This window comes from Siphateles boraxobius, unplaced genomic scaffold, assembly GCF_051911475.1.
Source record: "Siphateles boraxobius isolate OS27281-9 unplaced genomic scaffold, OSU_SipBor_1 46, whole genome shotgun sequence".
Taxonomy (NCBI): domain Eukaryota; kingdom Metazoa; phylum Chordata; class Actinopteri; order Cypriniformes; family Leuciscidae; genus Siphateles; species Siphateles boraxobius.
Window position 1 is genome coordinate 14552581 of NW_027509097.1, and position 24758 is coordinate 14577338.

The window sequence follows — 24758 nt, forward strand, 5'->3', positions numbered from 1 at the left end:
TAAAATTGTGAGATCGCATTGTATGTATCCTTCCCAAGGAAGGCAATTGCATAATACACTGTGAATGAGCTCTGTGTAAGTATGGCAAATTCCTATTTGAGTTGAGACTATGAAGAACTTTCCAAATTGGACACTTATGAGGCTCTGTATTAGTTACGATGCTAGTGTAGAGGGCAGATGCTCTTATAGGCACTAGGCAGCGAGGCAGCTCACTAAGATTTGGTGCAGTCCTAATGTTGTTACAAATGTTGAGCTGCCTTATTTCCTAGAATCTGCTGCAGCGTCCCACAGCATCCAGACTGACATGAAACCTGAGCATGAGCATGGGCAACAATCCCATGTGCCACAAAAACTTGATTTCAGTGGAGCTTAAAATTAGCATATTGTAATGAATACCAATCACCTATGGCCATGAGCCATTTCAGCCACTTGTACTCACAATCTTGTTCTTTCGGTCACTAACCAGTTTTTAATTGTAGTGTCTGTTCTCAATTGGGGTGCATCAGTGGGCAAGTGATGTAATAGGTGTGCGGCTGGACAAGCCTAGTCTTATTTTTGACCACAGCTCAGATTTAAGAACACTTGGTCTCTACTCACAAAGGTGTATTTAAAGCAGACATTGTAACTGGATTAATTAGCAGCTTTGTCTGTTTCTTGTACATTCATTTGGAAAAGCTAAACATTCCAAACAGCCAGTCAGTTTTCCTGTCAATAACTCTTTAGTAATGACCTTGATGAAGGGCTGGGGGAAGGGTACTTCCAAACAGCGGATGAGATTTTATTTATGCTCTTCAGTGCTTTGTGTATTTAAAAAAAAAAAAAAATTCAAGCTGTAGTTGCATACAAGTAGTTTTATCTCGTGCCAGCACAGCAGAAACACTCTCAACTGGTCCAACCACACAACTCCCAAATTCTCTCTTCCTCTCTGTCTCTCACTTTCTCTTCTCTCCGTTATGAGCACAATCGCCACATTTACACACAAACGGCCTATCCGTCTCAGTCTTTCTCCCATCCCCCATGCGAGAGAACTGTAAGCCAAATGGCTGCTCGCTGGACGACCGGCCATAAATTAGACTTTTGACAAGCCTGGGTGCATTGTCAAATCAGCCCCCCCACAAACATGCACACTATCTCTGTGTGTTATGCTATTTTGCTCATACTCTGCCCATTCTCTTGGCTCCTCTTTGATTGCTACTCATTATGCATTTGTTCCTCGGCTGAATCAGCTCTTTGACGTGGGCCTGAGCCATGCCCTTGTAATGACACCATGACCGAATTTTTATACACACAAACATGAAATTGCAAGCCACACAAAGGGACATTACAATGACTAAACTTGAGCTTCTATGGGATAATTAGCTCATGGTTCATTTGTTATTGCATGTTTGTCCATTAGGAATGTCAAATGAACTTTAATTTGGTGAATATTTTTGTTGATTTGTTCGAATCCTAATAGACTAATAAATATCTAATAAATATCTAATAGACAAGCAGTGAAAAACAAAGACTCGCGCGTGCACACACACGCACGCACGCACGCACGCACGCACGCACACACACGCACGTATATATTTTTTTATATTTGGTAATTTCTTTTTGAATAATTTAAATAATTAATACAGCATTTATATTAATATTTAGCATTTTTGCTTTGGTATTAAACTAAATATTATTTAATTTGTTGATATAGTAATATGTTAATATTTTTTTATTTAAATTGTTTATATATACTGTTTTGCTGGCTTATTAATATAGCATTATTTTTTGAACTTTATTTAACTAACTTATTAATTACTGTCATTTGTTAATATTTATATTTCAATTATTTAATTTGTTAATATTTATATTCATATTAAACTTTTTTGTTGCGTATTTAAATATTGCATCATTTGTTAGTATAAAATATTTTTGGATTTTAGCTGTATTAATATTTTACTTTATAATTGTTCATTTCCATGATCAACTACATGTTGGTAGCGCGACAATCCCTAGTGTGTGTATATCTACACATGCACATCACTTTCTAGAGATGTTGCATTACTTTGGCCTCTGCATGTGTGACTGTTTGTGTAGTGGATTACAAAGGTGTTTTTTGCATGTTTATTTGTGTATATTTGTCTTTTAGACAGAGGCAGCATGGAGGGCTTAGTGGCTGCTGGTGTCAGGGTGGAAGGTCATTATGGTGTGGAATGTACCATAGGCGGAGATGGGGGTGGGCGGATGGAAATCAGAGGGCAAAATACAGCAGGGGATATGGACTCATACGTGTCCTTCCCTTTCCCCTGGTAATGCCCTGCCCTCAGACCGCTGTAAACCCTCCAGATAACAACCTCTTATACTAGCAGCATTAATCATTATACTGTCCTCAGTAATGCATATGCAGTATGATATATTCTGTTTGAAATGACCTCGTAAAAGTACAGATCCATTATAGCTTCTCATTTGCCCACATGCTCAGGCCCTTCTTTTGCTCCCATCATGCACTCTTTCGCATCCATCCTCTAGACCAAACAAACCACAGATATTTAAAAGAGCCATCTACAGGATGTGTGCCGTGTGCTGGTGTCCCTGAGGAGCGTCCGTGTTTGTGTTTGAATGATCTGAAGAGCTTAAGGCCCCTGGCTGTGGGAGTTTGGGATCAACCCAAAAAGGAAAGTGCAAGGTCCTGACCCAGAACAAGAGAAGCTTGTTGCTCTCTATCTCTCTTGCTTTTGCTTTTTCACTCTTTATCTTACACCTCTCACTGGAGGTAGCACATTCGTTATGTTCCATTTGGATTGGGTTCTGACGCGTCTCCCGCAGAGAAGCAGCCCACACAGTTTAGATCAAAACTCTGGGATGATCCTCAAAGCGCGTTATTAATCAAACAATACTTGTGTGAGACCTGCACAAGATCAGCTCATTAGAGAAAAGACTAACACTCTTTGCTTTGTTCCGTCTTGTTTTGTATGTGATTTTCTTTTTTTTTCATATGATGAAATGAACATGAGAGTTTCAAAAAGTCACTTGGAGGACAAAAACAAGCTTTCAAAGCCCCCCCCCCCCCCCCCCCCCCCATCTCAGGGTTCGGTTTTCTCTACTCTTCATGTCATCATATTTGACATGCCTTCGTTTTCATAGCTCAGTGACAGATGATTGTACACTATGGGTTCTAAAGGTTAAACTCATGCTTGAACTCTTGTTCCCACAGACTTGTGGTTCATGAGAGAGGAGACGATGTCCGATGGTCTTCCGTCTGTAGGGCCCTTTCATTCATTTCATCACAGAATTTGGCAACATTTGGATGAATGAATCGAAAGTAGGGGTGTACACTTAATCAAATCGATATATATGGACTAGTGTCTATGAATTTAGGGTTGGGCCGATGACCCACAGCAGCCAAAATAGCACTATATGACAGATGTAGCGCTTTTAATGCTAAATATTTACAAACTTGCTTACCAGGTCATCAACTATCATCTCTTCCGATTCTCAAATATGTGTAATTGAGTCTGTTTTGTCTTCTAAAACCCTTCATAAATGATCTTGATCTGTAATGTGAGACGGGCACCGCCATGTTTGTTTGCGCCGCAGTTCAGAGATTCCTGTCTGTTGGATTTATTACAGCACGTGAATTCATCAGTTTCTCCCGAAATACATGAAAGTAAGTGGCCAGTGAACTGGGATAAGAATAAAGTAAACTTTATAGTCACTTACACTGTGTATCTGATGAATAAAACACGTCAGTTAAAAACACTGAATAGTTGTGTTATATGACAAGCGCTGAGCGCGTACATCTTTGGCTCAGCCATAGCGCTAATGCACAGTTTGAATCTGGCAGTTGTGTCACGTCACTGTACATTCGCTCCTTAGTGGTCAGCTGCAGCAGAGCGTGCCAAAATCGAAATTGCTTATGAGATGTAGAGGAAAATATCTAGTGGAAAATGAGAATGTTTGGTAAAATTTTTCAGCAATGCTTGAATCAGTGGGCCGGGCTAAAGAGACACAATTTGAAACGAGTCATTTTGTCAGCTTTTTCAATAAAAGCAGTTTTTGGACTAACAAGAAATTTTGAGCTCTAAAACTTAAAGGATGCTTTTATAGTACAATGACCAAAAGATCAAGGAAAAGTTGATTTTATCTTTGACCACTTTAAGCTTTCTGGGAAAGAGATGCTGTTGACGTCTGATTTGAGCAAACCCAAAACCTACCTCTGATAAGATGTATATAATTACGCCATGTGTGCTTTCATGTTTTTTTTTTTATGTGGCGTATGTGTGATAAAGTTCATAAGGGCGTGTGCGCAAGGCTTGTTACACGTGGAGGTGTTGCGGCATGTAATCACAAGCTCAAATCCAAATAAAAAGTAACTAAATCACTTGAAGAGGGACAGACAGACTGTGTTTTATACAGAGCACTTTACAACTCCTCACTGTAAATGCTGGCTTCATTCAAACTAGCCTCTGATTGGCTGCCGGTTGGGAATGTTTGCTGCTTGTCTCAGTGTGTGTTTATGTGAAAGCTGCTGAGTGTGGTAGAGGATCTGCAGCCAGGATTTAGGAAGCGTTTGATGTTGCTGTGCACATTAATTATGAAGCTCAGCACATTCGTTGTGTGTGTGAGCTTAGTATGGTTCATATAATTAACTGCAGAGAACATCGAATACAGTAGTGTCTACTCACTGTAGTTGTGCTGCTTTTGTTTTATGTGTGCGATTCAATTTTAGAACTGCTTCGTGCAAATCCGTAACATTGCTTTGCTTTATGTGTTGATGATAAGCTATTCGTTGTCCCCAAAATGAAAGAAATCAGACTTCTGAATTCTTGTACGTTCTGAAGAAAACATGTACAGGCAGAAAGCAAGGCAGGGCATGTAGAGAACAACAGGCCCAAAATAGAACAGCCTGCCTATGTAGTTAAACACTGTGCATGTTTAAAGATTTCCCATAATACTTTTCCAGCAGACACAGAAATTATGAAAATTCACAGACTATATTTTCCATTGGTGTTTTATTTTCAACAAAAATGTATAAATATAAATATATATAGACACATATTATGGAAAGTTCGCAAATTAGATTTTCCATAGGTGTTTTTTTAACAAAAATGTGGAAATATATATTGTTTTATATTTATAACTTTTTTGAGACATTTTTGCTATTTCTCTTAGGCACTTTGTCCCAGGTTTCCTTCTAGTTTTTTTTTTGCAGTTCACTTAAATAGTTCAGTAGCATGACATGAATTTAGAACATTTCAATATATTCCATGTAGTCTCTCAGTTAACTTTTTCCCAGCCATTGACAGAACTATATTCAGATCCATCCATCCATCCATCCATCCATCCATCCATCCAAAACAACAAAAAACCAAACAAACATGAAGGCACAGTGGACTGTCTCATATCTCGTACCTGGACATGGCAGGATAGGATGAATTTGGATGTCAGATAAATATGTACCCTACTCCCTGATGGAGACAGCATGAGGATTTATTTCAGCGATCAGAGAGCTCATACTGCTGGCTTTCAACTTGGTGGCTTTAGATCTGTTATCTATATCTAGTGAGCATCCATGCCAGGGCTGTAATTAAAACAAGGTCTCTATTGGCAATTTGAGACTGGCTTTTTAAAGAAAGAGCCCCTGCGTTTTCCCTCATCCCAAAGGAAGCTAAACTTTCTCTGAATCTGGCATCTAGACTACACTGCTGAATAGACAAAGTACCACACTTCTCTCATCATGTAATACGTTCAATGGATCATTCACCTGTAGCGTGTTTTATTAATATATTTGTACTGTTCTGGCAGGAGACTAGTTTACCAGTTTGGCCATTTAGTGGCAATAAAAAAAAAAAAAAATCTTTCATGCATTTTTTTGTTCACAAAAGCGTCCATTTATGTGATTGCCATGCAGCTGACAACAGATTAAAAAGTACCAAAACAACTACTGCTATCTGCAAAGCTGCTTTTAAAGTATGTTTTTAGTAAAGAAAATATTACTGTATTGGGTGTAAAGGTTTAAGTGTTTTCAGTCATACTGCACTTGCTCTTCAAGTGTGGGAGTTTGCAGTAACTCCTCTGAGCAAACAGATGGTCTGATCTCTGACCTGAACTAATCAGGCACAAATTTGGCATGTCAAAAACCTGTCTCCAAGTCCTGCGCCTCCAATGCTATTTACATACTCCCCAAGCCCAGATTTTCCCTTTTTGTCTTTAGTCCACGTGGCATCCGAGTTCATCCATCCTCTTTTAAATTGAAACATTACGACATCACCCCCTCCCCTCAAAACGGTCTTGTTGAAATCAGATTAGATAACAAGATTAACCCCAGAGCTTTAGATCTGCCGCCTAGCAGTGCTAGTCACAAAAAGAAAAAGAAAAGAAAAGGATTTTTCAATTTTTTGAGAGCATTTTTTAAACTTCAGGTTCTTAACATTGCCTTATAATTTTGTGATGACAATGCTCCGCTGATTTGAGACATTTCAGGAATGTACATGTTAATACCTGTTGCAGCCACTGGAATTCAACAAGATGACAGTAGAAGATGATGTACCAACCCATTTTTCGAAATGGGTGCAGCAGTGCTTGGCTAACAGTTTTCTGTGTTTTTCCCGTAAACAGCCTATTAGCTGCGGGGATGGTATAGGGATGAGGGAGATTAGCTTTCCATCAAGACGAAGTAGTGGGGAAGAAGAAGAAGAGAAGCCTAGGGTGGTTGCTTTTCTTTGTTAGGCTTTCTGCTGTGTGGCCTTTCATGTTTGTTTTCCATATACTGCATTTGAACCCCTCTCAACAAACCTCTTTTGATTTCTCGCAGGTTGACGGCCTACAGTTCCAGCGATCCCAGGCTTGGGATAATTATTAACCAGAAACAAAGCACAACAAGACACTGGTAGGTTCTGTGGCCTTCCCTCTTGTGTAGTAGCTGAATATGCAATATGACACTCCATCAAAAAGAGACTTGAGTTGCTATGGGCCACTTTTGACTGCTTTTGGGTTTTGTTGTTTTTGATAAAACAAAATTCATTCCATTTACCTTCATATTTGTTACTTTGCTAAAACTTGTATGAAAGTTATATTGTTCACATATAATATATATTGTTAAATGCATGCACAATATTATAAATGGGTTATATTTTATTACCTAAACAGTTATTTATGTCTTTTTTTATTTAAAAGTTTGGGGTCAGTTTTTTGAAGGAAAGTAATACCTTAATTCAGCAAAGATACATTAAATTGTTCATAAGTGACAGTAAAGACATTTATAATGTTAAACAAATCAAGTAAACCTTTTTAAGTTTTTTATTCATCAAAATCTGCAAAGTCTACCAAAAACTACCAAATATTCATTCAAAAAATTAAGCATGTAATTAATAATATATTTTTTGTGATTATCTTAGTATTTTTACATTGATAATGTCTGTACTTCTCTATAGTGATTATTTGTTTTTGTTCTGTTTTTTTGGAAAAATTAACAAAAACAAATTAAGCAGCACAACCATTTCAATTGTGATAATATTTTTTTTTTTAAATCACTAAATCAGTATAATAACATGTATTATAACATGATTTCTGAAGGATCAAGGTGTAATGGCTGCTGAAAATCTTTGCCATTACAGGAAACATAAATCACACATTAATCTCGAAATGTGCTTCTGATTCAGAATGACACAAAATGTTTCATGTAGCAGATCGTGTCCCTGAGTAGCATATAGTCTACTTCTGTGAGACTTACTTGGTTCAACTTAGCTACCAAATAAGGTCAATGCGATGGCTTCGGGAAAAATGTATTCTTGTGAATTATTTTTTATGAGGGTTGTGGGAATGGAGGCCTTGTGTTCAAAAGCCTTGGTATAAATGGCATCTAGTCTAGCCATTCTTAAGAAAGAATTAGGAGACGCACATTCTCTGAATTCCAGCCTACTGTACATCTGGCTGAAAAATGTGCCCCTTCCCAGCAACAAGAATGTATAATATCTCCAAATGTAAGTCAAAACCCTTTGAGTCTACTTGCCAACTTTGATTTGTATTCATGTAGTGTATGTGATATGCATTATTCAGCAGGTTATCCCAGAGTTGGGCGGTATCCAAATTTTGATACCGTCAAACCTCCTCCATATTTTACTGCGGTATACGGTATTACCGTGTGACTAATTAAAAATTATGACATAAGGCTCAGACGGCGTCACCAAACTGTTGGCTTGGGCCTACTAGGGATGAGTCACGATTTTCGAATATTCGATTAGTTGATTTTATTATAGAATAGAATATTATAGAATAGGTTTATATCGAATAGGTTGTGCGATTATTGTCTATAAAAATCCCCATGTTTTCGTTTCTGATGCGGTGACACGTTCATGTAACCAGAGGGTGGCGATGCCAATAATGCATCTAAAAGCTGTCCATCAACTCTCAGACAGCAGAAGAAGATACACATTGTCTCAGACCAGAGCATGTGAGCGGAGTGGTAATATTTCCTCCAGAGCAGAGAGCGCATTTCTGGAGATTACGCGCCGCTCGCTCAGAACGCCCGCAGTGACGCACTGGTTAGAAAATATGTGAAATATGTAGCCTGGGCTGCCCGTGCACGACTAAAGTTTTTTTTTTTGTAGTAAAAAGTTTTCTAGTAGTAGTTAATTTAAGCCATTAGTCTAATCATATATTTATATTGATTTAATTACTTAAATATATATGGGAGAGAATGCTAAACCATAATGAGCGTTTTCGTAATATATTGCCTATTCCGCATCTCAACGCACGCATAAGCTTGCCACAAAAAACGGCAAAAGTAATTATTATGCATGAAACATTTGAATTGTTTATTAATAAACTAGTGTTTTCTGTCAGTGTCGACTGCAAAGATAAAGTTTACGATGCTGACTCGCCATCTTCGCAATAGTGAACGCACCTATAGAGAGAAATGCACACTTCATACAAATTAAAAGCAGAGAGTAGCCAATTTCTGTTCGTTTTTAATTGTTTTGTTTAAAAGTAGACATTTCAAGCTTTATATATATAATATAGCCTACTTCTCAGGTCTGTGAGGCAATCTTATACACTGAGTTTCGGTTGATTTATTGGACGCGCTCCAGTTCACGCACCGGCGCCTTCGTGTCTATTCTGTACTATATTTGCTTCTTATTTATTAATCCAGGCAACTTGTTGATGAAACATTGGTTAAAATAAAGATAAAATTTATACAAAACAAAATTCACTTTAAAGAAAGGCTTTCTACAAAACAAAAGTAATAAGTGGTCAAAATCATGTCTGAGCCATTCCAAATGTTTTCCAATATAGGCTATTAGGCATCTCCTATCTTACTCATCTCATGCGGTTCCCTTTTCATCAACATAGATGAAATAAAAAAAATAATATTATATTATTAAACATAAATAGGAAACGTATGTTTAAGTTTTTTTTAAAACTTATATTTAAGCGTCACACCGCTCCGCTGTATAGGTGTGTAGCCTATACCTGCATGTGTGCGTGCATGTGGTGGAGGGGTGCGATTTTCGAATAATACCAGGCGAACTTCGAATATTATTTTTGCTTGAATTGCCCATCCCTAGTCGCTACACCGTCCCTTCTCATTAGGTCGGAACCCGAAATACTGCCAAACTGCAGAAGTCGTGTTCATCTTCGAGACCAGGTCACACGGTGCGCGACTTGCCATATCCCCCCCCCCCCCCCCCCCTCTCTCTCTCTCTCTCTCTCTCTCTCTCTCTCTCTCTCGCTCTCTCTCTCTCTCTTTCTCCTCCACACTGTCACATGATGACAACCACACATAAGCATTTTATGGCTTTAAATAAATTATATTTAATATTTAATCCATGTCTCCTATATAAGTGCATTGCATTTTTTTTTTTTTTTTTTTTAATGACGGTATTGAAACTGACACCGTTGCTATTTTAAGATCCCGCGGTATACCTTATTACCGTATTACCGCCCAACCCTAATCCCAGTACGACAGATGTCCTGTGCTGGGTTCTCATGTTGAAAAACAATTACGGTATCATTTAGAATAGGAGGTGTTTTCTACACCTGTTTGCAGCTATATTGTCCTCTACTGAAGCTTAGCTGTGTGACACAGAAATGAAAACAGAACTCCTCGCTCTCTCTGTACTGTCCCACAGGCAGCTGCTGTAGATGAAGCATAATTGCAGTGTAATCCTGGCACTGGTTTGAGGGCTTTAGAAAAAAAGAAAAAGTCGACTAGATAACACCAGCTGTTTGCTGTTGCACAGATGTTTGAGAGAGCACCGGAAAAAAATATATATCAGTTTCCACAAAATTGTTAAGCAGCTTAACTATTTTCAACATTGATAATAATAATAAATGTTTCTTGAGCACCAAATCAGCATATTAGATTTCTGAGGTATCATGTGAAACTGAAGACTGAAGTACTGGCTGCCATCACAATCAGCTTTGCCATTACATTTTAAAATCTTAGGGATGCACCGATATGAACATTTTGACTGTTACCAATAACCCATAATTCTTTATGTTTGAAAGCTGATAAATCTAAATCCAAATTTGTATGTAATTTTTGAGAGCCTGATTACAAAAAACATTAAAAGCCATGTCCCAAGCACACAATTATTATGTTCTCATTATATGTAGCCTATATATCTCATTTATGTAGCCTATGTGACAGACTGATGCACTTAACTGGATTTTCTTTTTTTCAAAAGTGATTCCAATCATATTTCAAACAATTCAAAACCATCATGACGTACAGTCCACATCTGAAGTGTCTCAGCTGAAGGAAATAATCCGTTATTTATCTGCTTTAATATATTGTCTAAATGTTCTTATGGGGCCGATAAAGATAACATTAAAAATGAACATATATCGTCTGATAACGATATGGTGGCAGATATATCATGCATCCCTATAAAATAGTTATTTTAAATTGTAATATATATACAGGTCCTTCTCAAAAAATTTGCATATTGTGATAAAGTTAATTATTTTCCATAATGTAATGATAAAAATTAAACTTTCATATATTTTAGATTCATTGCACACCAACTGAAATATTTCAGGTCTTTTATTGTTTTAATACTGATGATTTTGGCATACAGCTCATGAAAACCCAAAATTCCTATCTCAAAAAATTAGCATATTTCATCCGACCAATAAAAGAAGTGTTTTTAATACAAAAAAAGTCAACCTTCAAATAATTATGTTCAGTTATGCACTCAATACTTGGTCGGGAATCCTTTTGCAGAAATGACTGCTTCAATGCGGCGTGGCATGGAGGCAATCAGCCTGTGGCACTGCTGAGGTGTTATGGAGGCCCAGGATGCTTCGATAGCGGCCTTAAGCTCATCCAGAGTGTTGGGTCTTGCGTCTCTCAACTTTCTCTTCACAATATCCCACAGATTCTCTATGGGGTTCAGGTCAGGAGAGTTGGCAGGCCAATTGAGCACAGTAATACCATGATCAGTAAACCATTTACCAGTGGTTTTGGCACTGTGAGCAGGTGCCAGGTCGTGCTGAAAAATGAAATCTTCATCTCCATAAAGCTTTTCAGCAGATGGAAGCATGAAGTGCTCCAATATCTCCTGATAGCTACCTGCCCTTGACCCTGACCTTGATAAAACACAGTGGATCAACACCAGCAGCTGACATGGCACCCCAGACCATCACTGACTGTGGGTACTTGACACTGGACTTCAGGCATTTTGGCATTTCCTTCTCCCCAGTCTTCCTCCAGACTCTGGCACCTTGATTTCCGAATTACATGCAAAATTTGCTTTCATCCGAAAAAAGTACTTTGGACCACTGAGCAACAGTCCAGTGCTGCTTCTCTGTAGCCCAGGTCAGGCGCTTCTGCCGCTGTTTCTGGTTCAAAAGTGGCTTGACCTGGGGAATGCGGCACCTGTAGCCCATTTCCTGCACACGCCTGTGCACGGTGGCTCTGGATGTTTCTACTCCAGACTCAGTCCACTGCTTCCGCAGGTCCCCCAAGGTCTGGAATCGGTCCTTCTCCACAATCTTCCTCAGGGTCCGGTCACCTCTTCTCTTTGTGCAGCGTTTTTTGCCACACTTTTTCCTTCCCACAGACTTCCCACTGAGGTGCCTTGATACAGCACTCTGGGAACAGCCTATTTGTTCAGAATTGTGCCGACACTGGTTGATCAGGAAACTTGCTGGTTAAACTAGTTTAAAAAGTCTGTTTGGCGCATCAGTATCCAAAACATGACACATGTTTCTGAACAGCTATGGTGGTGTTCTCTTTCTATTTTGTTTGAAATTCTGAAATTGGTGTTGCAGAAAAGAAACCAGAGCCAAATGTGATGTGCATTTTCTTTGGTGGACTCTCAATGAGTAAAAGGCCCTGTACGAGTGTTATAGGGCTTCACGCTTTGGGGTTATAAGGGAGCTAGAGTTTACAGTATTTCTTTTTTTTTTCAGTTACAGTCTAATGTTCTTAACACCTCATAAATTGCACCTGCTGGGACGCCACCGAGGCTGATGAACTTTAAGCACGCCGAGGGGAAGTGAATTAAGCAGTGAGATATGTACGGGATATTGCTTTTCCGTGACTCCCTGTCTCTTTCCTTGAGCTGCCTCCTTTCAAAATGAGAGTGGTCTTAAGATTGGATAAAGATCTCACAAATTACCTAGTTTGGACACACTGAAAACAAAATGGAGTGTCAGTAAATCCACTGTCCTTCTCTGAGATGACCAGAGGTCACAGAGTTCTGAGATGACATGACTTAAGGCTGTGTGTCCACCAAAGCAAGGATTTTTATCCAGTTGGGATAAATGGGAGTGTCGTGTTTTTTAAAACACCAGCAGCGTGACGATGCGCTGAATATCTATGGCTAAAAACACTTGGCTGGAAATGCGGAGTTCAGTGCTCAAGAGCCTGAAATTGCTTGCTTTGGTTCATTTATATATATGAACCAAAACACATATATATATATATATATATATATATATATATATATATATATATATATATATATATATATATATATATATATCTGTCCATATAATCCACCAAATTAAGAATCTGAATGTAATTTTGTTATTGTTTTGTTGTCTTGAGCTTAGTAATAAAAAATTAAATAATAATTAAGTATGAATATAATTGTAAATTCTACCAAAATAATCAAATGTAGTTACTGAATTTTGACCAGATATCAGATTATCAAATTATAATTAATTGCATAATTTAGTTAAGAATTTCAATTACGTCAACTCTCTGTCAGAACCAATATTTACGCTCAAAATAGTACCACTTTGTTGAAACTACAGTGTAAAAGGTGGTTATGCTTTTATCGTCTTCCTCTTTATGCTGAAGTTTCTAATCCACCAGGAATTTGTTTTTCGTGCACTATATCTATATGTGTCCTGGATCACTGGCTTGTTCAAGAACACTTACTCTGTAGTGGCAGGCCAAACGTTTGTACCATCCCCCTATAGGTAAAATGTAAAAAATTTGCAAGGCGTTCAGAAAGAAAAGTACAGTACGTACTGTCCTGGGGCCCTCGTTTCTCGAAAGTATGCAGCTGTGCAGCTTACACATGTGCAAAAGTGTTTCTGGCTTTTGACACAGATTTGTATGCTCAGACCTTCTACACACGTCATTGATTTTTCTAACCTCTGCAATATGCTTCTCCTGCATCAATGAATGGTTTCCTGGAAAAAAAAATTGATCCTTAGACCGTCTGTACAGAACACATGGACTGAATCTCACCCCCATACCTCGATTTCTTTTGCTTTCCTTCACTGCAAAGCTGCTCAGGTTTTCCTACAGCCTGTTAATTTGGGACATTAGGTAAATAGAGCGAGGGGGAAAGTAAGTGTCCTGTTGCTTGACACTTCCCTCCTACATTGTATCATTAACAAATGTTTATTTGAGAGTTTTAGGACAGGCTAGTCTCATGTAGCCGGATCTTTGACTAAACAACAAAGGTATATATCCTCGTTGCAACTTATTCTAAAAAAACAAACAAACGCTCAATTAGACAAGAAGTGACCATCAGAGTAATATATAAAATGACCAACCACAATTTGTTTAGTTTTAAGTGATGTTTAGGGGTGAGAGTATCTGAACGGAAAACACTGGAGAAAATAGTAGAAAATGTCATCCGAATTTCTGCCTGACCAAAAGCAATGAGTAGATTATTTGACAGATGTAATCCTGTGTAATATACTGTACAGCTCTGCTCATGCACCTCATACCTTTCAAAGATTTGATGTCATTAATGGTTATTATAGTTAACTAAAATTTAACATTTTTGTTATTTGAAATAAAATAATTATGTTCACACTTTAGATTTGGGTCCAATTCTCACTATTAACTTACTATTAACTACGACGTTTGCCCCAATAAACTCCTAATTACTGCTTATTAATAGTTAGTAAGGTAGTTGTTAAGTTTAGGTGTTGGGTAGGATTAAGGGATGTAGAATATGATCATGCGGAATAAGGGCATTAATATGTGCTTTATAAATACTAATAAACAGCCAATATCCTGGTAGTATGCATGCAAATAAGCAACTTTTTAATAGTGAGAATTGGACCTAAACTAAAGTGTAACCATAGTTATTAACTGAAAAAAAAAATCAATAAAAGCTGTTTGCTGTATCAGTCTCTTCCTTGTCAACATGATTTTTTTTCCATGTGGAAAAAAACCCTCCAGATCTTGCATAAAGTCAGCCAATCAGATTAGAGCTTGCCAGATCGAGAAAGTACTCTCCATATGGTTGCTGAATCTTGAGTGTGGCTTTCCATGGGTGACAAAAGTTTGTTTTCAAATGTAAAAGCAGATTTCTAAAATGTAGGTCTGCCTGTTTGCACATGATCATTGCAACTCTGTCAGCCCTGAGCTATTTGTGTCATGGAAAGCCGAGATTTCACGCTGGTTTGCTATCCACATTGTGGTGCTGATATGAATTGCTCGCTCTAAATTTTAACTGGCCTTGTCATTATAAATCCCCAGATCCATATTTTAAATGTCATATGCTTAATTTAATAGGCTCAAATGTTACTGCCCAGGGTAGTTTCAGTGTGAATAGCTCTTGTGCCCCCCTCCAGGTGTCTAATAAGCTTCATAAAGAAAAGGAAAGTCACTAGTCCACATCCAAGGGGAACATACATTATTTTTCATATACATGAAAGCAGTTGCCTGATTGAAAGGGTGTTTTTTTCCCTTTTGGGTGAGCGTGTACAATGTGACTCATATGTGCGTAACCAACCTTAAGTAAGTTTGCATTTATGTACAGTGTGTTTGAATTTCCATTGCCTGTAGGTTTGTGTGTGTGTGTGTGTGTGTGTGTGTGTGTGTGTGTGTGTGTGTGTGTGTGTGTGTGTGTGTGTGTGTGTGTGTGTGTGTGTGTGTGTGTGTGTGTGTGTGTGTGTGTGTGTGTGTGTGTGTGTGTGTGTGTGTGTGTGTGTGTGGGAGAGAGGAACTTCCTCTCTGTTTAGTTTATAAGTGGATTAGACATGGATGTGAAGACTTCCTGGGGCGCTCACAGCACGGGACGCACACAGACAGGGAGGTACACGACAGTCTGTTTTTTGTGTTCATCTACTGAATCTTGTTAATTAAACTGTTGCTGCCTATGTTTTACACAAATTCAAAAAACCTACTCTTTTAACAGCCTGAGGTGCTCTGTATTTGTAAGTCATTCTTCAGGAATCAGGGCTCAATTGTACAAGTCAGCGTTTGCTCAGTTCTTTTTTCCTGCTGGTTTCACATTTTCAGGTGCCCTACCGCAGAAAAACAAAAAGATAAAATAGATTTTTAGCAATGTATTTTTATTAGAGATGCACGGTCGACTGGCTATAAATCGTAATCGGCTGGTTTTTGCTCCAAACACACGACTGGATGTTTTTTTTTGTTTTTTTTTAATTAGGCTGATCTCTGTTCCGCACAAACTTCATTGCAATAATTTCCTAATAATTTCATTTGTGTGGAAATATTATGAAGTCTGTAAACATGACATTAAACACAGACCAGAGACGTGACACACTGAAGATGGACGAAAGGAGAAGAGCACAGATGTGCCAGCAGGGAAAATACTATACCAGGCACAGCAAACTCACTTTTCGCTATGCTCAAAATTTTGGAAGAAAAATATTAAATGTTTAATTGCAGGGCTCCAGACTGTGACTAAATGGTCGCATTTTGCTACATTTTTTCTTGCTGGTCACACTGGTAAGAGCAGCTAATTTCTATTAGATATGAAAAATATCAAATGGCAAACACCTTAAAACTGTTACCACACAGTGCTTGGAGATCCAGAGAGAAGGTGTTTGAATTCACCACAGTATCAATTACACTGTTGCAAGATCTTGTGAGAAGCATTCAAATTCAGTGCAGAATTCTCTGTTATAAACCATAGATATTAGATCTGCGCTGACTTGGAAACCAGGAGAAGCATTTTGCCATGAACTAACAAGATAGAGAAGGCTTTTAAGTTCACAAATCACCAACATCCACCATGGATTTAATCTAGAAACCACATTTAAACTGTAACCATGGTGTCACAGTCATCGTCTGCACCAGTCTGTCTTCGTCTGCACTACACTTCCCAGAATCCTCCTTGTCTCCACACCTGAACCCACTCACTCAATTACCCACCTGTTCCTCGTCTTCATCATCAGTGTCACCTGTCTTCACCTTGTTATGTTTGATTTGTGCTTGTAGATTTATATAAATAAAGACAGATATAAAATTATAAACATGCTTGTTGGACAGTGAAGAGATATGCTGCAAAACATTACTGATGAAGTCACATTGCTCTCAAATTTATGTCAGCCATCTAACAACGTTACTTTGATAATGTGCACTGCAGTACATCACAGATAAGCAAAAGTACGTTTTAAGTATGCAAGGTATAAAACCATGTATACAAGGCCAACAAATGTAAGATTTATTGAACATCACACATCTGTCAACTGGCTGAAACTCTTAATCCATCCCTGTGTCATCTTTATTGTTGAGTTATGATGATGTTGTGACATTTTTCATTTTATATTCCCAGAGTGACACATTTAAATGCACATTGTAAATATTCAGATATTCAGCTTCTATTTAGAGCTAAATAACTGATGAAGCCTGACATGATAAAAGTAGTGACCATAAATGTTGAGCTCTTATTCAAAATACTGAGAAATATATCGACTTCTCACAAACTCAACTTGGGTATTTCAACCCAAACGCATAAAGAAGACTAATGCGAATGGCTGATCATCAGAAGATATTAAAGGGATGGTTCACCCAAAAATGAAAATTCTGTCAGTATTTACTCACCCTCATGTTGTTCCAACCCGGTAAGACCTTCGTTCATCTTCGGAACACGAATTAAGATATTTTTGATTAAATCTGAGAGCTGGATAACTGCTCCATAGACTTCTTAAGGGATTGACACTTGTTCCCCGAAAAGTTATTAAAGACATTGTTAAAATAGTCCAAGTGACTACAGTGGCTCAATCTTAAAGGGATAGTTCACCCAAAAATGAAAATTCTGTCAGTATTTACTCTCCCTCATGTTGTTCCAACCCCGTAAGACCTTCGTTCATCTTCGGAACACGAATTAAGATATTTTTGATGAAATCTGAAATCTGGATCACTCTTCCATAGGCTTCTTCAGGGATTGAAACTTGCAGGCCCTGAAAAGTTATTAAAGACATTGTTAAAATAGTCCAAGTGACTACAGTGGCTCAATCTTAAGTTTATCAAACGATGAGAATACTTTTTGTGCACAAAACACAACAAAAATAACGACTTTATTTTAACTATTCATTTCTTTCTCTGTGGGCCTCGAGTCAGTTCACTAGTGTAAAAGCGTAAGCTTCTGTTGTTGTGCGTCACACGCATCACACACATGACCAGCGTCGGCCAATAGTGAGCCTACGTGTGACGTAGCTCTAAGCAATCATACTAAGTTAACTGACTAGAGGCCAACAGAGAAAGAAATGAATAGTTGAAATAAAGTGGTTATTTTTGTTTGTTTTTGCGCAAAAAAAGTATCCTCGTCGTTTGATAAACTTAAGATTGAGCCACTGTAGTCACTTGGACTATTTTAACGATGTCTTTAATAACTTTTCGGGGAACAAGTGTCAATCCCTTAGAAGCCTATGGAAGAGTGATCCAGCACTCAGATTTCATCAAAAATATCTTAATTCGTGTTCCGAAGATGAATGAAGGTCTTACGGGGTTGGAACAACATGAGGGTGAGTAAATACTGACAGAATTTTAATTTTTGGGTGAACTATCCCTTTAATCCACAGATGGGAATCATTTGGCATGTTCTACATTTTGAAGCAGAATGACTTTGTTTTGCCCCCTGAGAGGTTCATTTAGTAGTTTGTGACATCTGTTAAAAATAATCCAAGAGGCTTTACCACATTTTTGTTATTGCACAGTGCAAGCAATGTTGAATAACATCACAATTACATGTGACAATATTCTAATCGGCCTATTATTTACATTTTGATAAATTATAGTTCAAGAGGATATTGTGGATTAAATTGATATTTTAATATTGTTAATGTGTTAAGTGTTATAAATTGTGCCAGATGTGTATTGAGACGTACATTTGCATAATTTAAATGGAAAATGCCAGTGTGTTTATGTTGCTACATCCTCTCTGTTAGTGGTGATGTTAGGAAAGATAAGGAGGCGGATTAGCACACAGAGCCTCCTGCCTCTCTGAAACATTACTATATTGTTTAATCAGCTAATTAGTTTGATTATGAATCTCTCTCACTGATACTCTATGATACACCTGCTGCTGCCACACCTGGACCTGAGCACAGAAGCATCCTATCCCAGAGGGGTAGGCAGGATGACCAAAATGTTCAGGCTAATGGTAGAGATATTGAATTATGTGTTTTCACTAGATATTGAACTAACATATTTAAAAGAAAAATTTAATATAATTTATAATAACTGCATAACTAATATTATACTGTAAATATCATATACTTATGCGTATTATAAAAACAAAGTTAAAAACAAAAGATATAACCTATTAGCTTACCACCACATTAAAGCGTCACGGCAGAGCATTAAAGTCTACTAGTCTGTGCTCCCCCTTAATATAGCGCTGTGCGATATAGCTGAAGAAATTATCGCATATCATGTTTCATATCGTTCGGTATCGATAATTATTGACATTTTTGTAACCTTTTTTTAAAGACAAGTAGAAAAGTTTGAATTGAAACCTTTGTAAATATATAATCATTGTTGACTTTTTTTTTACTCCCTATCTGATGTATGTATTTGACATTTTCCACCACTGTTTGGTCATTGGTCCCTGTCCTACTCTCTCCCATTTCTTTCTCTCAAATGCTTTTTGCTGGTTATGACCATCAGTGTTACCTGTACAGGTGTTTCCACCTCACCCCAACTATACGGATGCAGTTCCTGTAGGGAGGGATTGCTGAAATTCCAACCAGTTCATGATAGCTTTCAACTTTAACCCACATGAAATACCAACAGCAGGAAGACAATTAAGCCAGTCAGTGGTGTCTTACCCTGCCTCCATTTCCTTACATGGCCTTAAAAACAGTGGTGGCTAGATTCTAACTCAACAAATGCTTTTCATTTCACTCTGCTTCATGTGCTATTAGTTTTGCAAATGCTTATTTAGCGTAATCATCACCATAAGAGTTGTTCAACCCCACAAACATGTTACCAGATAGGTCTCAGGAGCTATGGAGCCTGCATTCCTTCCTGAGTTAGAAGTTCCTTCCTGAGTTAATATGTTAATTCTTACTGTTTGCTAAGCTGGATCATATCCCAAGGTAATATCATCTTCTCGCTTACTTAAACAAAACATAAACGGATTTAACCATGGAATGTGGGGCGTATAGTATAACTAGATGAGAGGTTGTTTAATAGTGTCTAGACCTTACAGATGGTGTTGTGATGCAAGTGGAGTGACAAGAATTTTTATGTCACATAGTTTTGAGCTGGTTGAAGAAGACTTGATGAGAGCTGTGGGGTCCTGCCTCGTATAAGTATCTATTTACTGTGTATTATATAAGGTATATACAGAGTCTGTGCAGGTATGTTAAATGACAACTCTCAAATTATTTGTAGCATTTTAATAAATATGGCAGTGTTGATGTATTTGGCAGACTAGATCTGCTTTGCTGCTGTTGCTGCTTTTGATTATTGCTGCTGCTACTGCCAATACAGTAGATTCACAGACACGCTGATGTGAGAATGTAAGATAGGATGCTACTGCATGAATAGACATACATAAATCTCATAGCAGATTTGGGCAGGTGGAGCTGGGGGAGGTGGAGAGTTTCAAAGAATCTCTGATAACCTGCTGCATGACTAGCCTTTAGCAAACACTGAACCAGGCTATTTAAATGCTGAGCAAATAATCTCAACGGCTGCAGGATCAGCAGAGCAAATGAGCCATGAGATGATGATGTGATTGCTTGCAGACAGCTTGTAAAACTTTGCTGAAAAACCTGTTGCACATAATCTTCTACATGCCTTCGGCCCTCTGATTATTCGATAATAAAAAAGCCTTTTAGTATAATTTTAAAAATGTCCATCTTTAGGTTGTGGTACACGTTAGTGTTCATTTCGTTAACGAAATCTATGATGAAAAATATTCGTCGACAACTTTTTTTTTCCATGACTGAGACGAGACGATGACGAGACAACACCAATGTCATTAAATGATAACTGCCAATAGCATTGGAATATTGCTGGCAAAAAAAAAAAGACGAGACTAAAATGTAGTTTTAAACTAAACAAAAATATATATTTTTTTTAAAGCTACCTGAATGTCCTAATTTTACTAAGGCCTAATCCTGGCTTAATCTAAACCCTGTCTGTGAAACCAGGCATATATGTCTTGACATTTTTGTCTAGTTTTAGTTGATGAAAACTTAAGCACATTTGCATCTAATATTTTTAAATTATTACATTTTAAATTACATTTTAAATAGAAAATAGCTGATTAAATTCATGAATAAATAAAATAAACATTTATTGGACTGAAGCAATTTAGGTTTGCTTAAATATAAAAAAAAAAACATATATGTTAAAATGCATATATGCATTTACATCAGGCTTTTGAGTAATGTTTATTTACATCACTCAATCATCATTGTTTTGCCCCCCACAGTTAAAACTACAGAGCTTTGATCATAAAACTAAACAATTAAATATCATATCAGAATATCAGCTATCAGAATTTTATCTTTTTGGCCATAAATAAATAACTCAGTTTGGGCTATTGAATAAATGAATATATATATATTTTTTTAGTTTTCATATTTTGTAGTTTCAACAAGCTGTTCATTTTTATGAAACTATTATTTCATATGTCTGGCTTTACAGGGTTAATAGACAAGGGACGTTTTGAACTGTCCTAGGTATCCGAGACCATGTTCTTTTGAAAGAGGAAAAGGTCTCTGACTCAGTACTTGCCTTTGGACAGTTGGGGTTTCTCAGAAATGTTCTGGTGCTACACGCTACCTCGTTTACCAAAAGCTAAACCAAAAGTGAACCTTCCGTTGCTGTGGCAACAAAGCAGGATATGAAGCCACTATATGCCGCAGGAAAGAGGCGACTTCCTCTCTGTGCACATGTACAAGTTTAATGGGAGGGTCAAGGGGGTGTGCCAGTGTTTTCAATTAATGCTTTTTTTTATACCACTAGTGCAGTAAATGTGTATCTCTGCACTGAAATTAGAAACAAGAAGGTGTGTGCTGCTCCAATTACCAGTGGGTAACGGATACTGTGCTGATAACTCCTTTTTATTGCTTGCGTATCAACTTCCATTGACTTTGAGGGATGTAAGAGAGCGACAGCTTATTTTTTTTCCCCCAAACGGTTATTGTCACACCTTTTACAGTTGTCTTGCTCACACTGCAAAACTACATTTTCTTCAGTATTTTTTCTTGTTTTCCAGTACAATAAATATGTTTTTGTTTATATCATTTTTTTTTATATTTGTGGTAACACTTTACAATAATGTTCATTAACTATTAACTAACTTTATGCATTATGCATTAACTAACAATGAACAATACATTTATTACAGTATATTTATTCATCTTTGTTAATGTTCATTAATACAAAAACAATTGTTCATTGTTAGTTCATGTTAGCCCGTGTCCATTAAATATGAACAGATACATCTTTGGATTTTAATAATGTATTAGTAAATGCTGAGATTAACATTAAGTAGGAGATAATGTACATTAAACCAGTTGTTATCGTAGAATAAACCCTAATCACCCTGTTGGATTTTATTCTACGACAAAAACCGGCTGCATGTACATTGTCCCGCTTATTACACGGCTACTTGACCCATAATTAAATACTTAGATATGAAATATTGATCTGAGCCAAAATATTTTATTAACTCTTTAAACACAAAGTTATAGAGCAGTTGCTAGCAAGCGGCAAGTTCAAACTAGATAGACATTTAAGGGACATTCTACTTATTACATAGTATTTCACCATATAAATAATTATGGGGATAAGATATATTGATTTGAGAAAAAACTGTTTTAAAATCATACCTGTTTGTTTCCTTATAATCCATTAAAGTGTACAAATGGCAAAATGGCAGCAGCTGCGTTATGAGAGAGAGAGAGAGAGAGAGAGAGAGAGAGAGAGAGAGAGAGAGAGAGAGAGACACAGTCCATGCTACCGGATGACTTGATAAAATATTAAAACTCAAATCAATATTTTGTGTGCAGTTATTTAATCTGCTCACCAAACGCAAAACTTCTACGAGGAAATAACGTTCCAAGCAAGCATACAGCGCAGACTTTAGTTACTCAAATGAGCCTGCGTTATTAGTTCTTACTGGTTGTTATCAGGGAATAACATACCGCTGGATAGCGCGATTGACCAATCAGAATCAAGTATTTCACAGAGCCATGTAATAACTAAGATTAGAAGTACTTTAGAAAAATATTTCATCGTTAGTTCATGTTAACTAATATCATTACCCATATGCTAACAAATTTAACCTTATTGTAAAATGTTATTACCAGTGGCCTATTTAACTATTTACCAGTGGTCCATGCACTCTCACTGGCACACCTGTGTTTTCATGTGTAAGTGCGAGTGGCTATGTATTTTGGCTCCTCAGTCTTGCAGTAAGGTGCTGCTGCGCTGGTCTCTTCCTCCGGTGTGGCCCGCGAGCAGTGTGTCTGCTGCCAGATGGAGTGGTGTTTGTCTGGGCAGAACACTGGCGGAGCTCCCAGAGGAGCAGCACTTTGCTAATCAGATCCTCTTCAGCGCATGCTTTGCATCACAGCACAATGGTTCTTTCTCCCTGGCCTGTACCTTAGTAAGTATTTCCTGCTCCGGGCCAGCTTTACTCAGATTAGGGGAAATTGATTTAATGGGGTTGACTCTGTGGCTCAGAAGGTTTATATCAAAACTAGATTTCATAATGTCATAATTTTAATATTGGTGTCAAATGGGCTGTCAGTTTAACATGTTAATTTTGTACAATTAAATTAAATTCTAAAATAAAATATTTTAAAATAAATGTTCGAAGAAAATGTTATAATTATAACATGCTAATAAGATTTATTACTGCTTTAATAATAATTTAAGGCTTTTATTAAGCAAAGGTGTTTTAAATGGATTAAAACTTGACAGCACAAACATTTATAATATTGATTTAAATAAATGCTTCTCTTTTAAACTCTGTTCATTAGATAATTCTGAAAGAATGGATCATGGTTTCCACTAAAAGCAGCACAATCTTTTTCAACATTAATAATAATCATTTCTTTTTTTCTTATTATCATTGATCAAATAAATGCAGTTTGGGTGAGTATAGGAGACTTCTTTAAAAAAACATAAACAAATAATTTATTGCTAAATATATGTATGACTTATAATGTAAATTCTGTAAAAAAGGAAAACATGTGCAATTAAAAATTCTTGTTAAGTAAATTAATTTTAAATTAATATAATTTTAAATATTATAACTAAATAACTATTAGAAATAAAAATATATTTTTTTATAAAGAAAGATGTAATTTTAAATGCATGTGTACACAGAGCAGTCCAGAAAAACTAATCAAGTCTCTCATCTTCCACCAAAAAGTTTTACATTATTTTCATTTGGTGGCTTTTCTTTGCACATATTGATATTTGACATATATTTTTTTTAATAATCAATATATCATGTATTAGATTTGCAGTTCTTCTAATCGCACTTCCATTTATGTGTATGTATGGCTTGGGCACAGGTCATGAGTGTGGTATGTTAGCTTGGCTTTTGATTTACCTGCAGTGTTTGCCATCTAGCCACATCATAAAGGCACTCTTTCAGTTTATACACATACTGTGAGCTCATCAGCATTGTGTGTGTGCGACTGAGACGAAGATAAACAAAGAAGGCGAGTTAGAGTGCTTTAAGGATGGTATAAGGCTATAAAGAAGATAAAGAAGCTATAGATAGAGGGAGAGTGATAAGCACATCCTTGGCAGAGCACGAAGCGTGAACGGCCGTCCTGTCTGGCTGTTCAGGTTGAGTCCGCAGGCTCAGTGCCACCTTGAAATTTCCCTCTCAATGCGATTTAATTAAATCCACAATACCCAATTAAGTGAAAATATGCCTCTGCGTTCCTCTCATAAGTTCGCTGACCTGAGCGGAGCACCTCCGGGAGGCCATGCCCGGAGTGGAGATGGGTAGGGGACTAAATTAATAACGCAGATATGCGTGTAACTGCGAGGCAAACCATATGGATAGTAGTTAATCCCTAATGACTCTTGGGATTTGGTTAATGAGGTACATAATTACAAATACGGCACA

The 24758-nt window shown here is 37.3% G+C and overlaps 1 protein-coding gene across 7 annotated transcripts in view; it reads left to right on the forward strand.

Annotated features, from left to right (window-relative positions):
• thrab (thyroid hormone receptor alpha b) overlaps positions 1 to 24758 on the forward strand; it is a 170053-nt gene that overhangs the window by 65674 nt on the left and 79621 nt on the right. For 6 of the 7 annotated variants that reach the window (XR_013194467.1, XM_077200984.1, XM_077200988.1 and 3 more), the window contains one exon: positions 6791 to 6865. The gene's annotated coding sequence lies outside the window, so the exon portion shown is untranslated. Of the gene's footprint in view, positions 1 to 6041; positions 6685 to 6790; positions 6866 to 24758 lie in introns of those variants that run through there. The other variant, XM_077200985.1, reaches the window with a different exon arrangement.